Here is an 18,764-nt window from a genome sequence, read left to right on the forward strand (position 1 = left end):
AGTGTGGGTAACAGAGGAGTCTGATGATGCGTGAGGCAAGACTGGAAAGTCTTGCTGGGAAGGAAAAGCCATCTGTTCGTTAGATGAAATGCAGGTGGTGTGTAGTTATGTTAGATATGTAAATAGAATAATTTGGGATTGAAAGCCAGTCATCAAGCCTCATCATGGTGTAGAAACTGTCTGTGCTTCCACTGGATTGACCCACAGACACAGGGGAATCATGAAAACACATTTGGACATGAAGGCCCATGGAAAGTCATTCAGATACCAAAGGATTTGTTATTTTAGCATAACTTTATGAAGGCCCTCAGGGTTGTGCAGAAAAGGCAGCCGTTCTGCTTTTCTTCTCTGCCTTCCTCTCTCTGGGAGAGGTTTTCTTCAGAAGATGAAAACTGATCAAAAGAGGAGCTGTGATCTGTGCTTACATTTCCTTGAAACCTCTTGAGAAGCCCCAAGAGCAGCAAGGCATAATTGTTTCCTTTTCCACAATCACACCAGCAGTGGGTTGCCTGTTCAAGAGTCTCCCTCAGCTTGCCAGGTGGGGTTAGAGAAAAGAACATCCAGCTCAAGAAAAATGATACTTAAATGGATGTCACCCCTTTGTATTAATTATTGATTGCAACAAAACCCCTGAGGTGGCCCCAGTCCTCCAGCTTCCCCTGGAAGTGCTGCAAGAAATTTCCCAGGCTGTCCAGTGAGGCCTTAATGGCAAATCTCCAGTTCAGCTGTGACAAATCCTGCTGGCTGTGGCTGGGGATTAGTAGCTGCTCATTATCATAGTAATGAAGCCATTAAGACATCTTTGATTTCAGTAGGAGAAGGGTGCCCTGTTCAGGGGGGGGTCACTTCTTGGTCTCTGCTTCCTCAGGTTTTGAAGTAGGGAAGATTTTCATTTAGCATTGGGCTTTCTTTGAGTGTTGCTGGGGAAGCTCAAGACAGAAAAGAGATGGGAACTCAGGAGGACACAATTTCAGAAACCACCAGTGGCAGGGACATTGTTCACATCCATTAGAAATAGCTTGACATGCTACAGTAGGTAGATGTTCCTAGAATCCACGTTGCCCCAAAGTCACATGAGTGGGTTACTTGGCTTGGGCAGCTTATATAGTGCAAAAAGAGACTTTGCAAGAAAGATAGAAACAGGTTAAAAAGTACAGAGCAGTTATTTACTAGTTAATGCATGTGCTGGTTAGCTGAGACTTGGGAGCTTCTATGCCAAGCAGTGTTCACCACCCCCCAGTGGACACCCGAGCAAAGTTCACCTCCTGGCCTGTCATTAGCCAGGTGGGGAGGGTTGACCTCCATCATGCCTGGGAAGGGAACCTCAATCATGTTTCCAGTCCCTTAGCCTTCTTTACTGGAGCTTCTTTCTCTGAATCCTTGAGCTGGGAGTGGATCCATCTCAACCACCATCCATCCCAGCCATCTCCATTTCTTCCTTAGCTCATGTGACTCTCCATGATGGTTTTCTCAGGTGTTTTAACCAAGGCTATATAGCTGGGCTGGATCTGCAGGAAGCCCTGGGGTCAGTGGAACTGGGCCCATAGGAGCTGAGCTAGAGGTAAGACCAAGCAAGCCCTCACTGGAGAGGCAACTGCAGCAGGTGTGGCAGAACTGGCTGCCAAGTGGTAAGAAGATAAAAGGCTGGACCCAGCATAAGGACACATCTGATCTGACATGGGGGCACTTGTATGGGGAAGTCTGCCATGCAGTGGGAAGGAAAGCAGAGGCTCTACCAAGGTAAGACGTGATCAGGAATTTTGGGGGGGAGAATGGAGATCTATGGGTACAGATGTGCTTACCAAAAGACTGATGTGGCTTTGAGTGGTGAAGGAGCCTGGGGCAGGAGCCTTTGTGCATCCCCATATTTGGAGATGCGGATGGTGCTGGAGGCTGCTTTGTCAGGTCCTTGTTCCCTTTGTCTTACACATAACCCAATAAGTTGTGTGCAGACCTTTGCTGGGAGGCTGGGCTTTAAGAAACATAAGGCCTCAGCTTTTGCTGGGTGGAGCTGTGATCTATGATATAAGAAGATCTACCTTCTCAAGCCCTGAAAAAAACATCAAAATGGTGATGAGATTGAATATTAATACCTCAGCTGTAATGTAAACATGTCTGTGTTACCAACACCCTTCCCTTGCTTGGTAGTGTTGAAAGCATCTCTCAAGTGCTCTGTTTGCTCTGCTTGATGGGGACACCTGGGTTAGACTGATCATGCTGTGCTTCAGAGACACCTGAGTGCAGTAGCTCCTGGTTAGTAGCATGCCCACTGCAGGGGGGATGGTCAGCTGGAAATGGAGGAAGAAATGCGCTGTTTTCAAAAAGGACTTTGAATTTTCCCAAGTGGGCTGTAGATCCAGTAGGACATCTAGGTTATTATTAGGGAAGGTTATATATGTGTGTGTATACTAAGAGCCATGAGTTACAGGTTGCATTGCACACCATTAAAGCTTATTATAGCTGTAGAAACCTTTGGTCCCTTTCCCCAGAATAAATCTGCATACTGTAATGTTACTGTGGTCTAGAACTGTAAACAAATCAAGTCTTAATGGTTTCAAAAAACAACCCTATGATTCAGCAGCCTGCAGCATACCCTGTGAAAGAATTGCTTCTAGGCTGCAAAGGAATTTATATTAGAGCAAATAGTCTGTGTATATGTATATTTATATTTATATATAAACCATTTGGTCCCAGTTCCAAACTGACATCAGGTGAAAATCAAACTCTTTTAAAATATTTTTAGTAACGGAGTTTCTGCATTCCCCAGTCCTCTGGCTGGAAAGTCTCTAGCCTCTTGTGTTGCCACTTGTCTCTTATTGTGGCTGAGATGTTTAGCATTTGATCATGGCACAGAGAAGCAGCAGTGATTTGCCACTGGCACATGTCCTGACACTGCCAAAGAAAATAGAACAAGTTATAAACATTTTGTGTGTCTGTGGTCTTAAATACTCCTTTGGTTTAGAATAGTTTGATATGACGTGTTTGTGTAAGGTTAATGTTTGGATATTGATCAAATATTGACACTATGCTTGTCCATAAACGTTTTCTTATTCCCCTGCTTGCAAATCTAATGTCTTTTGTAGCGTGGTGCTTGAGCCTGCTTTGTTTATGACATCTGCAGTCTCATGGGTTTTCTGCAAGTGCTACTAATGGGGATCACAAGGGGAAAAGTACAAAAAACAGTTTTGTAATTCCACCATTGTTGCCCAGTATAATGTAAGTCTGAATAATCATAATGCAGGAACTGAGTCCTGTATCTGAGCGCAGGTGACTGTGTCCCATCAAGCCCATGATATGTGCTTATTCCTAATTTGTCTGCCAATATGGGTTTCTAAAATTTGTGTCATGAAGGAATTGCCAGAAAGCATTTTAAACCAGCAGCTGGTGGCAGTACCAGTTGTGAAAACGTTATTGTTTCCTTGTTATGGGAAGTGTGTTTTAATTCTGTAACCTGCTGGCGTGTCTTTCCCTTTGGCATATAATTCTTCAAAAGACATTGTTAGACCCAAGTGCTTGGGAAGTTAATTAAAAGTTAGATTCCACGCTATACCAAAAATTTCCCAACCTGCTCCCTAACTTCCTCCACCTCATCCCTCCTTTTCTCTTCATTCAGTTTCTTGATACTATGAGCTTTACTCAAGGTTTGGAAAAAGGTTTATCATGGGCCTAATATGTTAGAAATAGTTACTTTTTACTACTTTGTACTGCCTATTACTTTTTCTTGTTTTTCATAAAATGTCCTCCTTAAGTAGGAGGCAATGAAGGCAAACCCTGACACTGCAGGTTTTCAGGTTTATGTAATATAGGTTAAAAAATCAATTTCTACAAAATGTCATGGGTAAGTTGTCCTTTGCGCAAAAACATGGCAGGTGGCCAGTTTGTCATTCTCAGTGGTCATGACTGTCATAAAATGCAAAGAAATAAGATTTATTTGAAAATAAGACTTCTGAATATGTGATTCACAGGGAAAATAAGAGCTGGGACAATGAAAATTAATACCTGGGTGAATATTTTCATAGCATAGAAGTGTTAAAATTTGGGTTTTACTTTTTGGTAATTTTTCCCTTCTTCCTCCCACAGTAAGCAGACATTAAAATTATCTATTGCGGAAATGGCTTTCTCTAAGCTTTGACTTCCCAACCAGTTCTTATTACACCTTTAAGTACGTTCTAAAGTAATAGGATGTTCCAATAGTAACGGTTTACATTAAATATAAATGAAAATTAATAATTGGATTTACTGTATAAATCACTGACAGGAAGCCTTCTAATGCTTTTACTACTTATTAAAATAATATACTTAAAACTGTGTCACATCTGAAACCAAATCTTGCAAAACAAACAAGCAAACTCAAAGGCCAGATGTGCTTATTTTGCAGCACCTTTTTGTGGTTTATGTGTGTGCAGGAGAAAAGTTTCCTTTCTCATTTTAGTTGTGTTTGTTTTTTTGTTTCGTTTCAGTATAAGTAAATGAGATGGAAAACACAGGACTCACACGGTTATTTTTCTATTTGTTTTGGAAGGACACTCTGCACGAGGTTGCATGAACTTAACATGCTGCAGCCTGCATGGATACCTACAGAATATAACCTATTTTTATAGAGATCTACAGAGATCCTGAAGCAGTGGTGGAAATAAAGCTGTTCAATAGCACATGGACTGTGGTGCTTGGGCTCTAATACTGGTGTAACTTAAGGAACTTGGTAGCTTCCTCAGGGGCTGTAGGTTCAAACAAGGGGAAACCACCCAAGTGGTACAGCGTACCTTGAAACAGCCATTGCCAAATGTTACAAAGCAAAGCAAATAAATGTGGTTTGTTGGTGTGCCCAAGAGAGGAGAACAGAAAGCAAAATTTTATCCATGCGGTTATAAACCATCCTAAGGAAAAAGACATTTCTAGGGACAAATAATATGTCATTGAATTAGGGTTTTGTCCTGTATGGAGTGAGAGATTTGTCATTAAATATTGCAGCTATCTCCTGTGAGCCTGTGTGTAAATGTGGTGCACATCTCCTTCAGGCACAAATTGTTAGGAATTAGCTGGGAGCTGATGGTTTGGCAATATTGACATCAGTCAAAAAATCCCACCTGATAAGGGAAAGCTGGTGGTGAAAGGGAAATCTCCCTGTGGCTGGGTGCACAAGTAAAGAAGGTGGGAACAATGGCACTATTCTGTTTTTCTTTTTTTTTGGGGGGGGAGCAAATATTGAGCTATGCATAAAATAGAGGTCAGAAAAGTGGTATTGATCTTAGGCTATAAGGGCATTGGTGAGAAAAATGGTAATAATTTGCACAAAATACTAGGCAAGTCTAGGTAGGAGAGATGTGGGGGAATGAGGCTTGGAGGTACTCTATTTTTATATATAAATACAACTTTAAAAAGGCATTGATGGACCTTGGAGACTTTTCTTCTGCTGGGAGACCAAGGAGGAAAATGAGCCTCCTGCAGGGTTATGATCTTATTGGCACCAGAGATAATGTGGTGGGATGGCTCCTATGACTGGAGCACTGGAATGGAAGTATACAGGATGGACAGAGAGGAGGGGTGAGGAGGCAGTGTCACCCTCTATGTCAGTGACCAGCTGGAGTGCATGGAGCCCTGCTGATGGATGACGAGCCTACTGATAGCGCATGGGTCAGGATTAAAGGGCAGGGAGAAGCGACGTTACAGTGGGGGTCTGCTACAGGTCGCTGGACCAGGGAGATCTAGCAGATGACGCCCTCTATAGACAAAAAGGTGAAGCCTGGTGCTCATGGGGGTCTTCAACCACACTGATATCTGTTGGAGGGACAACAAAGTAGGGCACTAGCAATCCAGGAGGTTCCTGGAATGTGTTGATGGTAACTTCCTTCTCCAAGTGATAGAAGAGCCAACGAGGAGAGGTGCTATGCTGGACATTTTTCTCATCAACAAGGAGGGGCTAGAGGGAAGCGTGAAGCTCGAGGGCAGCCTTGGCTGTAGTGACCATGAAATGGTGGAGTTTGAGATCCTTAGGTTGGTGAGAAGGGCCTACAGCAAGCTTTTTACCCTGGACTTCAGGAGAGCAGACTTTGACTTCTTGAGAGATCTGCTTAGTAGAGTAAAATGGGATGAAGGGACCAAGAAAGCTGAGTAATATTCAAGGATCACCTCCTCCAAGCTCAGGAGCAGTGCATCCCAACAAAGATGAAGTCAGGCAAGAATGCCAAGAGGCCTGTGAATGAACAAAGAACCCCTGGACAAACACCACCAGAAAAAGAAAGCCAACGGAGGGTAGAAGCAGCGACAGGTAGCTTGGGCGATATCCAGAGAAATAGATGATCAAAGCATTGGAGAACCTCTCCTGGGAAGCCAGGCTGAGGAAGCTGGGCTTGTTCAGCTTGCAGAAGAGAAGGCTCCAGGAGACCTTAAAGCAGTGTCCAGTGCCTGAAGGAAGCCTACAAGATTGATGCAGAGGGACTTTTTACAAGGCTATGTAGTGATAGGAAAAAATGGTTATGGCTTGAAACTCAAAAAAGGGTAGGTTCTGATTTGATATCAGGAAGAAATTCTTCACTATGAGAGTAGTGAGACACTGGCATAGGTTGTTCAGAGAAGCTGTGAATGCCCCATCCCTGAAAGTGTTCAACACCAGGCTGGACAAGGCTTTGAGCAACCTGGTCTATTGGAAGATGTTCCTGCCCATGGACAGGGTGTGGGATCTTTAAGGCCCATTGCACTCCAAACCATTCTGTGATTCTATGATTTTTCATAATGCAAACAAAGTTGGCACTTGTGAGCCAGACCTAACCACTAGGTTGAGTCTTTTGCTGCTTCTGAGCTTTTGCCACCTGGGGAACCAAGAGCAAATAGTTTGGGTTGCTGTTTGCTTCCATGTGATTTTTGCTTTTTTCCACTTCTGTTTTTCTTCAAAGAGCATTTCATAACTCCTGTGTCTGCCTGGCAAATGCAGGAATATCGAATATTTCCCAATTCACTCTTTAAGTGATAGTCATATTTCCATGACTCATTGTACCTTTCTAATATGCAAATTTTCTTCTGTAAAGTGTTTCAGTGGTACATTGAAGTAAAGTGTGCCTTATTACATTGTGGTATTGCAGAAAATCACTTGGGGCATTCTGATATCATTAAGGCATGAAGTACAAAAATTTTATAAACCAGGTACAAAACTGTTACCAGCAATTCAGGAACGAAATCAGAGCTTCGCTAGGATTTGATGTAATGACTTTGGCTTTTTAAGTCACTGGTTTATTCGTTCATTGAGAAATAGAAGTAAGGGAAAATGTCCTGTTCAAATTATGGAGTGAGGGGAAGAATAAACAGTGGGAAGCACCATTTAACCTCACAGCATGTTGTACCAGGATGGGTGAGTGTGGCCCCAATATTTCTCTGTAGAAAGGGCAAAAGTATTTGATTGGGTATGTATTTGAGAACATCTGTCAAACTAGGGGTAAGCCTAATCCAAACACCAAGGTAGACACTGGTCCATTAATTAGCCAGTGAGATAGAGAAGTAAGTATGAAATGGGGAAATCGAGTCTTCTTTGCACTGACACTGCCATTGTGCTGCTTGTTTGCAGTTTTGCAAGTGTCTGGATCAGTCTTTTAGTTTGTTTTTTCCTCTCTGGGACTACCTGAAAAGTTGCATCTGGTGCACAAGAAAAAACAAACCACAGAACCAGCAGCTGAAACTGCACATCAATAGATGGCAAATTTACTGTGGGGTTTCTGCAGTGTGATTGTAGCCAGCCTTGCATGGGACAAGATAGGATGAACTTCCTTGCATGAAGAGCCTGTTGCCACCTTTCCCTCTTCTGTCTTTCTGACCTTTCTTGTGGCAGAGAAAAAAGAATCGAGATTAATGTCAGCTGCTCTTGCTCAGGCAGAGGTGCCAATGGAATAAATCAGGCCTGTGTGGTCCGTCCCTTGCTGTGTGTCTACAGCCTGTACTGAATCCCCTTAGGGATGAAAGAGGTAAAAACGGCTATGAGAAGAACCGTAAGATGAAGTAAAAAAAGTTCCTGTGACCTGAAAGATATGAGAAACAAGAAGTAGATGCTGAGTATTACTGTGAAAGCAAAGCCTGGAGCTGCACACTGCTGATCAGCTTCTCAAGCTCTGTAGGTACAGGAAAAATTACTTGTCTATACAAATTGGAGAGATGGCAAACTGTTTATTAAGTGTTACTCTGACCCTATTGCCCCAGTAAATATGGACATCTCAATGGTGGAGGCTTAGATACTTCCATGCGGTGCAACAGCCTTAAAGTTGTTCTTAAAGTGCCAAGAACCAGAATTAGTGCTGGTCAGGAAATCTATTTCTTAAAATATTTCTCTAAGTCTTGTTCTTTTATTTTTTCCCGTTCTTTTCTTTCTCTTTATGGTTTGTCAGGTGGTCTGTTTTCTGGTACATTGGTTTTGATGATGGATGGTCTTGAGCCTGAAGGCATAGGGTCCTCATTGCAGAGGCTGGTATAGACATGGCTTGTTGAGACCTCAGACCCTGGGTCAGAAGCAGAAAAGGTTGTTTCTTCTTCTGGAGCATACAAAAAGTAATTCAGGTCCAAATCATGAGGCTTGGCCCCTCCACCTGGTCTAAATGTGAATTTCCCTGAGGGCTTGGGTTTGGATCCAGCCAGCAAAATTGCAGTGTTGTTCAGCAAAGCTGCCAAGCTGTCCCTGTGTTCAGGTGGGTGGCTGGCCTGGTCGTCCATGTTAGGCCAAATCTGAACAAAGCAGGGTCTGTGATGCAAGGTAGTGGTGCTTATTTTTGGATGTGTGACTACTAACCACTAACAGAGTAAATATTTAATATAATAGAATGGAAAAATAGACTAATCTGAGTAGTTTAAGCAGGCCTGTGTCACTTCAACATAGGTGTATTTTCTGTCCTTTGAAGCATTTATTTAATTTTATTATTTTTTAAAATTACCCTGTTAGCTTTTGGGGTGTTGCAGTTTGCTTTGCTATTTAAAATGAGCTCTACCAGCTGATAGCTTGCCAGCACCCTTGCCAAAGCTGCCCTGCATAATAATGTATGGGAAATGTATTCAGTTTGAAGTGGTGTTTTAAACAAATCCTTTCCAGCTGTGGCCAAGCTTAAACCATCAAATGTTTCCATGCCTAGAGGAATGGTGTTTCTTTAAAGTAAAAACTGACAACATCACTTCAGTGTCTATTTCTACAATTTTGTCTGTGACCAAGAAACAGGGATCAAGGTTAGCTCTGCTTCAGCTTCACTGTAAATAGAAAACACCAGTTTAATCTTATGAGCAGCAATCAGCAAATAGGACAAAACTGTGGGGATTTGAGAAATATTTTGCAGTTTGTCTGGGTTTTATTTTCATGCAGGGCTCTGAGGCTGGTGAATTTGGTGAGGTGTAATGTGTAGGTCTGGATCCATACACCCTAGATGCACTTGTTAATAGAAAACTTGGCTTCTCTCTAGCAGAAGGTGTCTTTCAGCAATGTTTTTTTTCATATAACACTTCTGGCCCTGACAAATACTCATCTACTGATGATAAATGTTGGAGGTTCCTATGAGCAGGAACATTCAGCTGGAGAAAGAGGGTAGGGCAATGCAGGAGAAAAACAGAGAAGCTCTTGCATAAGCAGCGCTGGAGAGCCCTTCTTTTTGCAATGGTTTTGGATAGCGCAGGCTCCTTGCTCCACTGTCGTACTTACCATCATTTCAGATGCATGCAGTGGAGGGAATAATGCAGGATCCCAGGGTAGGTATGGTCTTGATAGAAAAAGAATAAAATAAATTATATTCACCTTATAAGCTTTTCTGGCCACTTCACTACTGGCCGTTGTCATTGTGAGCAGAGACACCATCCTGGACTCAAGAAATGGCACTTCAATGCCGTTCAAAAAATAAAGTTTTGACATTTTTTGAGAAAGTTTCAGCTTTGGCAAACCATAATTTTCCCAATGGAAAACTGGCTTATCAGGCAGCACCAGAGAGCTTTCCATTGGAGCTGTCAAAAAGGAGATGTCCACTCTTCCTGGCAAACCTTGTTAACAACAGTTATGTAATGTACTGCCTTTATTTTTTCCGCTTTAGAAGCAGCCAAACTTCTCACAAAACTTTTTGCAGCTGGAAATTGCTGAAGTATTTCTATTGTTCAGTAACAAATTACAAATTTGAGAGAATATACAGCCCTGGGCACTGGTTAGGAATGGTGTGTTCTGGGTATTTTAAGTACTAATTTGTATGTCTGGGGAAAAAATGTTTAGATACCATGGAACTGACCAATGCATGCAAAAACTCTGAGTTGTAAACAAATATTCTCCCTGGGACCGTAAACTTTTGCAGTTTACAAAAATAAAAAAAAAAAAGAAAAATTAAAAAAAAGGCTTAAATCAGCTGCTCTAGAAAGCAATCAAAATATTCCTGATATTTTTGGATGGGGTGGGGTGTCACTGCCACCTCCCTGAACTGGGCAGACTTCTGCCCAAGATTTTGAGTTGAGAGGCAATAGCATGCAAAGGGACCTCTGGAGATGGCAGGAGCCAGCTGTTGTTCAGAGCAAACTCCAGGTTTTGTCCCATTTGTGGTCTGCATGAGTCAATTCTGTTGTAAAAAAAAATCGCACATGGATCAAAGCATTGACTGTTTGGCCGATTCTCTATCCTTGTGTCCTGGGTTCAGCAGTAGCAGTCATGTTTCTCCTTCGTGGTAGCTGGTGCAGTGCTGTGTTTTGACTTCCAGCCTGGAAACAGTGCTGGTGATACCGATGTTTTCCGTTGTTGCTAAGTGATGTTTACCCTGACCAAGGACTTTGTGAGGCTCATGCTCTGCCAGGGAGGAGGGGAAGCCGGGAGGAAGCAGAGACGGGGCGCCTGACCCAGGCTAGCCAAAGAGATATTCCATAGCACAGCACATCATGCCCAGGGTGGGGGGTAACTGGGAGTTACCCGGAAGGACACGGGCTTCCGGGTGGGACTCGTTTCTTGGCCGGTGGTGTTGTATTCCCTTCCCTTGTTATTTTCTCTTATCATTGTTGTCGTTGGTGGTAGCGGTGGTGATTTGTGTTGTACATTGGTTGCTGGACTGTTCTTGTCTCAACCTGTGGGAGTTGCACTTTTTTCGATCCTCCTCCCTGTTCCTCTGGGAGCGGGGAAGGGGAGAGCCCTGGGGGGGGTGGGGCCTCGATTGCTCTCAGCCCGGCACCACTCACTGGGAGTGAGTGAACAAGCTGTCTGGCTAGGGTTTAAACCATGACAGTTCTTTTGGCGCCCAACGTGGGGCCCGAGGGGTTGAGATAATGACAGATCTAACCAGATTAATAGTCACTCATCACAATGCTGATTTATTGGCTCTCAAGGTTGTTCCTCTTGATCTCACAGTTTCAGTATATCGTACCTTACTTCCATCTGGTATTTGCTGTATTAGTGTTTTTCAAGTGTGGGGCTTGGGCTAAGGTTTTTGTCTCATTGTACTTTCTGGTAATGACTTGTAATACAATAGAATCATTGATCATGAAACTGATCTGGCTTATGTTCCCAGTGTGGTCACCACCTTTATACTTTGGGAGGTATATGATGGAGGTGCTTAGCAATTACACATCTTTTTTCTCCTTCTCAGGTGCTCAACCTGTGAAGGAGACATCCTTTTACTCTCCCAGTTCTCCCCCCAGACCATTTACATTTGAGAGTTTTGAAGTTTTTGAATGGCCTTTTAATGCTGTTGAGACTTGTTTGCTGATCGTGATGGGAATCACCATGCTAGCATGCATACAGAGTGTGTTTTGCCCACGACTGATTTCAAGAGTTAAGCAGAGTCAGGTTTGGGTCTTGTTTGGGGTCAAATGACGCTGCAGGAGGACCAAGAGATTTTCCCTGAGTCTGGACAGTCATGAGTGGCAGGGTGTGTGGGATAGTATGAGCAAGTATCTAGGTCAGTGGGCCCCTCCAGTACTTTGGAATTTCACTACTGAACAACTGCAAAATCCAGAAGAATTATTAAAACACTTAAATGAGGTGTGTGGTCATTCTGGCCATACCAGAGATGGACAAATCATGGCAACGTGCTGGGGCTTGGCCTATGCTTACAGGGCCTTGTTCAACACTATCCAGCACCTTCAAAAGGAAAAGAATGTTGGCGGGTCTGAGGGCAAAGCAACAGTCAGCGCAGCTACTCCAGCTCCAGGCACAGCAGCTACACCACCCCCAGCAACAAGTACAGTCGCTACTCAAACGACAATGATAATCACTGCAGCCAAACCAGAGGACCAATTCGTACCAATATTGGTTGCCCCTGTATGCAAGAGAACAAGCAAAAAAGAGGCAAGAAGGGTGAAGCAAGATGAAGAAACAATGAATTCACCACCCGGTCTAGCATCTGATCAGGAGTCATCATCATGTGATGAAGAAGAAGAAGAGGTAACTTCTCAACCTCGGACCTCAATCAAGCTATGGAATATGCGAAAAGATTTTACCCGTCAACCAGGGGAGCACATCATCGCCTGGTTACTCCGATGCTGGGACAATGGGGCCGATGGTCACGAACTAGAAGGTACAGAAGCCAAGCAGCTGGGATCACTTGCTAGAGAAGGGGGAATTGACAAAGCAATTGCAAGACAGAAAAAGTCCCTCAGCCTTTGGAGGCAGCTCTTAGCAGCTGTGAAAGAAAGGTTTCCATACAAGGACGATGTTATGAGTCGTTCGGCCAAGTGGACTACTATAGACAAAGGCATCCAGTCTCTGAGGGAATCAGCCATCGTAGAGATGCTCTATCACATCAAGCCGAATAACGGGGATACACCCATAGATCCAGATGAAGTTGAATGTACACGACCCATGTGGCGAAAACTTACACGGAATGCACCATCGTCATATGCCCATTCATTGGCAACAGTAACCTGGAATGACATAGTACCACTAACAGTGGATGAAATGGTTCATAAACTCCGAGAGTTCGAAGACAACCTCACCCCTTCCATCATCTCAGCTGTGAAAAAACTGTCCCAGGACCTCGAACAATTGAGGGACGATCTATCTGATTTATCCAGCTCCTCACGTGTACCAACACACGTCTCAGCTATTAACAAAAGGTGTCCTATTGTTCAAGAGAGGAGATACAGGAGGTATACGCCACGGGGTACCCTATGGTTTTACCTGCTGGATCACGGAGAAGACATGACAAAGTGGGATGGAAAACCTACTTCAGCTTTGGAGGAACGGGTGAGTGAACTGAAGAGGGGAGCAAGGGCCAAGACTGATCATCCCATGAGAGCTACGGCTTCAGTCTCTGGTGAGCAGTTTCCCAGATGGAATGGAAGAGCTGATTTTACTCCAGCTCCTGTGATAACGAAGAATAATCCCTTTCAACACGACTTAAGTGTCCAACGCTGTGATGACCATTAGAGGGGCCCTGCCTCCAGCCAGGTGGAGGTAGGGGACAATCGGATTTACTGGACTGTGTGGATCAGATGGCCTGGCACATCAGTCCCACAGAAGTATAAGGCTCTAGTAGATACCTGTGCACAGTGTACTCTGATGCCATCAAGCTGTCAAGGGGTGGAACCCATCTATATTTCTGGAGTGACAGGAGGATCCCAAGAGTTGACTGTGCTGGAGGCTGAAATCAGCCTGACTGGGAGGGAATGGCAAAAGCACCCTACTGTGACTGGTCCAGAGGCTCCATGCATCCTCGGCATAGACTACCTCAAGAGAGGGTACTTCAAAGACCCAAAAGGGTACCAATGGGCTTTTGGTATTGCTGCTTTGGAGACTGAGGAAATTGAGCAGCTGTCCACCTTGCCTGGTCTCTCAGAGGATCCTTCTGCTGTGGGGTTGCTGAAAGTTGAAGAACAACAAGTGCCAATTGCGACCACAACAGTGCACCGGCAGCAATATTGCACCGAGACTCCCTGATTCCCATCCATCAGCTGATCCATAGACTGGAGAGTCAGGGAGTGATCAGCAGGACCCGCTCACCCTTTAATAGCCCCATATGGCCAGTGCGAAAGTCTAATGGAGACTAACAGTAGACTATTGTGGCCTGAATGAAGTCACACCACCATTGAGTGCTGCTGTATCGGACATGCTAGAACTTCAGTATGAACTAGAGTCAAAGGCAGCCAAGTGGTATGCCATGATTGATATTGCCAATGCATTTTTCTCAATTCCTTTGGCAGCAGAGTGCAGGCCACAGTTTGCTTTTACTTGGAGGGGTGTCCAGTTCACTTGGAACCGACTGCCCCAGGGGTGGAAACACAGCCCTACCATTTGCCACGGACTGATCCAGACTGCACTGGAACAGGGGCAAGCTCCAGAACACCTGCAATACATTGATGACATTATTGTGTGGGGCGATACAGCGGAAGAAGTCTTTGAGAAAAGGAGGAAAATAATCCAAATCCCTCTGAAGGCTGGTTTTGCCATAGAATGGAGCAAGGTCAAGGGACATGACCGGGAGATTCAGGTTTTGGGAATAAAATGGCAAGACGGACGTCACCAGATCCCCACAGACGTGAGCAGCAAGGGAACAGCAATGCCTCCACCAACCAGTAAGAAACAAACATGAGCTTTCTCAGGTGTTGTGGGGTCTGGAGAATGCACATCCCAAATTACAGTTCAATTGTAAGCCTTCTCTATCATGTGACCTGGAAGAAGAATGATTTTAAATGGGGCCCTGAGCAACAACAAGCCTTTGAGCAAATTAAATGCGAGATAGTTCATGCAGTAGCCCTTGGACCAGTCCGGACCGGACCAGATGTAAAAAATGTACTGTACACTGCAGCTGGGGAGAACGGTCCTACCTGGAGCCTCTGGCAGAAAGCTCCAGGGGAGACTCGAGGTCGACACCTTGGCTTTTGGAGTCGGGGATACAAAGGATCTGAGGCCAGCTATACCCCAACTGAGAAAGAGATACTGGCAGCCTATGAAGGGGTTCGAGCTGCTTCGGAAGTGATTGGCACTGAAGCACAGCTCCTCCTGGCACCCCGGCTGCCCGTGCTGGGCTGGATGTTCAAAGGCAGGGTCTCCTCTACACATCATGCAACTGATGCTACATGGAGTAAATGGGCTGCACTGATTACACAATGAACTCGAATAGGAAATCTCAGTCGTCCAGGCATTCTAGAAGTCATCATGGACTGGCCAGAGGGCAAAGATTTCGGAATGTCACGAGAGGAGGAGGTGATGCGTGCTGAAGAGGCCCCACCATATAATAAACTGTCAGAAAGTGAAAAGCAGTATGCCTTGTTTACTGATGGCTCTTGCCGTATTGTGGGAAAGCATCGGAGATGGAAGGCAGCTGTATGGAGTCCTGGACGACAAGTTGCAGAAACTGCTGAAGGAGAGGGTGAATCGAGTCAGTTTGCCGAGGTGAAAGCCATCCAGCTGGCCCTGGACATTGCTGAATGAGAAAAGTGGCCAGTACTTTACCTCTATACTGACTCATGGATGGTGTCAAATGCCCTGTGAGGGTGGTTGAAGCAGTGGAAGCAGAGCAACTGGCAATGCAGAGGTAAACCCATCTGGGCTGCTGCACTGTGGAAAGATATTGCTGCCCGGGTGAAGAACCTGGTGGTGAAGGTACGTCATGTAGATGCCCATGTACCCAAGAGTCGGGCCACTGAGGAACACCAGAACAACCAACAAGTGGATAAAGCGGCTAAGATTGAAGTGGCTCAGATGGACTTAGATTGGCAACATAAAGGTGAATTATTTTTGGCCTGGTGGGCCCATGACACTTCAGGCCATCAGGGCAGAGATGCAACATATAGATGGGCTTGTGATCGAGGGGTGGACTTAACAATGCACTATTGCCCAGGTTATTCATGAGGGTGAAACATGTGCTGCAATTAAACAAGCCAAGTGGTTAAAGCCTCTTTGGTATGGAGGACGATGGTTGAAGTATAAATATGGGGAGGCCTGGCAGATTGACTATATCACACTGCCACCAACCCGCCAAGGCAAGCGCCATGTGCTTACCATGGTGGAAGCAACCACCAGGTGGCTGGAAACATACGCCGTGCCCCATGCCACTGCCCGGAACACCATCCTGGGCCTTGAGAAACAGATTTTGTGGCGACACGGCACCCCAGAGAGAATTGAGTCAGACAATGGGACTCATTTCTGGAATAACCTTACAGATATTTGGGCCAAAGAGCATGGCATTGAGTGGGTATATCACATCCCCTACCATGCACCAGCCTCTGGGAAAATCGAACGGTACAATGGGCTGTTAAAAACTACACTGGGAGCAATGGGTGGGGGAACTTTCAAGCACTGGGATACACACTTACCAAAGGCCACCTGGTTGGTCAACACCAGAGGATCTGCCAACAGGGCTGGCCCAGCCCAGTCAGAACTTTTACATATTGTAGAGGGGGACAAAGTTCCTGTGGTGCATATGAAGAATTTGCTGGGGAAGACAGTCTGGGTTATTCCTGCTTCAGGTAAAGGCAAACCCACTCGTGGGGTTGCTTTTGCTCAGGGACCTGGATATACTTGGTGGGTAATGCAGGAAGATGGGGAAGTCCGATGTATACCTCAAGGGGATTTGATTTTAGGGGAAAACAGCCAATGAACTTAATTGTATGCTGTTGCCTGCTGTGTAATACTTTTATAGCTCATCAACTAGATGTCTCCAGGTCACCAGCAACTAGCCCTGACTTCCCTCCAACCATCATCCCAACAGAGAATGAACTTTGATAGAACCGGATGAGTTCTGCAGTAAAGGAACGACCAGCATCAGCAGGCAACGATCCAATACTGCACACAGTCTTTCCTGCCCTGAAAGATTGTTACAAGAGATGGAACCTGACATCATGGACCGAATGGACTCGGCAGCATTATAGGGATTGGTCCATGCACTAAGAAAATGATCTCTTTCTCTTGGTCTGTGTGTATATGGATGTATATATGTGGGAGAGCGATGGTGTATTGAAAATGTGGGATCTGAGCATGATGTGAATGGTATGGAATAAGGGGTGGATAATGTCCTGGGTTCAGCAGTAGCAGTCATGTTTCTCCTTTGTGGTAGCTGGTGCAGTGCTGTGTTTTGACTTCCAGCCTGGGAACAGTGCTGGTGATACCGATGTTTTCGGTTGTTGCTAAGTGATGTTTACCCTGACCAAGGACTTTGTGAGGCTCATGCTCTGCCAGGGAGGAGGGGAAGCTGTGAGGAAGCAGAGATAGGGCGCCTGACCCAGGCTAGCCAAAGAGGTATTCCATACCGCAGCACGTCATGCCAGGGGTGAGGGGTAACTGGGAGTTACCCGGAAGGACACGGGCTTCCGGGTGGAACTCGTTTCTTGGCCGGTGGTATCGTATTCTCTTCCCTTGTTATTTTCTCTTATCATTGTTGTTGGTGGTAGCGGTGGTGATTTGTGTTGTACATTGGTTGCTGGACTGTTCCTGTCTCAACCCGTGGGAGTTGCGCTCTTTCGATCCTCCTCCCTGTTCCTCCGGGAGTGGGGAAGGGGAGAGCCCCCAGGGGGGGAAGCCTCGACTGCCTCCAGCCCGGCACCACTCACTGGGAGTGAGTGAACAAACTGTCTGGCTAGGGTTTAAACCATGACACCTTGCCAGAGATTTTCTGCTGATAAAGCACTGGGGTTTTGAGCAGGGGTGCTGTGTTTCATGGGGAGGATGACAGGTACCATGTTACCTGAAGGATTGCTTGCACAGCTCTTTCAACAGAGTGTAGGTGGAAATATGTGTGGTGATGCTCTGTTCAACATAAATATCAACAGTAATTGATGCGTAGTCATACAAATAAGCATTAGCTTAAAGTTTAGGAACACATATTTGTAAGAGATATTTTTTAAAAATACACTTTATTCTATGAAGCAAAAGAAAAATAAAAAGGGATGGAAGAATAAGAATTCCTGGAAAAATGAGAGGTAGCTGAAGACTTCAAATCCCCAGCATGTTCAAATGCATATGGAGTAGCAAAATGTCCTGTCCCTGGTAAATGTGGCAAATAAGTCTCTGGTTGTCTTATCTCAGTCTCTCTGCTGTAGATCACACAATCTATCCTGCATAGTACTGGAGTGGGTTGCTGAAAGCAGTCGTGGAATCTGTCACTGCCATGTCCCTTGGACATCTTCTGACATCACGCAGGGTAGTCTAGGAATAAATGGTTCTCAGTTTCCATTGAGATAGTGAATTGGGCCATAGGGCACAACCTCTGAGCCCCTGTAAAGACAAGGGTACCTGCACCATCTCTGGGAATGCCTGGACTCTACTGAGGCTCTTCATGAATAGATGAAATGAAACCTGGGCCTTTAACAAGGTTGGGAAGCTCTGGAGACCCCTTCCAGAAGTGCTTTCTAGAGCTACATTTTGATTTCCTATGCAGTTACCAAAAAAGCTGATTAATCTAAATAGGCCTGGAGTAGCCCTTAAATTGTTAGACCCTTTCTGGATCATCAGCAAGAAAAGTTCACCCTAGCTCTGAATATTTTGCAGCACATCTCTGCTTCAAAAGTTCTTGAGCACCCATGTTCTATGGCCACTTGCTGCAATAAGCAGAACAACTTTATATTTAAAGTCTGGCTGGAGCCAACTCCACTGATTTCATTCTGAAGTGTCCTAGGGTTTGCTGCTGCTCTGGGTGATGCATGTAAGTTTTTATAGGATATTAGAATAGAGCCAAGGCAGCCAGCAGTGTGCTAGCCACTCTTCTGCTTTACTCATCATCAAAAGAATTCAGCTCGCTTCCACTTGCAAAACCTTGCCCTTGAGGACAGAGCTGTGTGGAAAACTGCTTTCTGGTTCAGCCAGCTAGCAAAAAAGTGTACTTTTGGGTCAACTGGAATAGCTGTGG

At 44.9% G+C, this 18,764-nt stretch overlaps 1 long non-coding RNA gene across 1 annotated transcript in view; it reads left to right on the forward strand.

Annotated features, from left to right (window-relative positions):
* The first annotated feature begins 1,241 nt into the window (after positions 1-1,241).
* The window catches only part of LOC134173577 (uncharacterized), a 29,377-nt gene continuing 11,854 nt past the window's right edge, over positions 1,242-18,764 (forward strand). The window contains exon 1 of the long non-coding RNA XR_009968297.1: positions 1,242-1,740. This is a non-coding gene — a long non-coding RNA (uncharacterized LOC134173577). The remainder of the gene's footprint in view (positions 1,741-18,764) is intronic.

This window comes from Pezoporus occidentalis, unplaced genomic scaffold (genome assembly GCF_034315485.1).
Source record: "Pezoporus occidentalis ecotype Australia unplaced genomic scaffold, CSIRO_AGI_Poc_V1 ctg54, whole genome shotgun sequence".
Classification (NCBI taxonomy): Eukaryota; Metazoa; Chordata; class Aves; order Psittaciformes; family Psittacidae; genus Pezoporus; species Pezoporus occidentalis.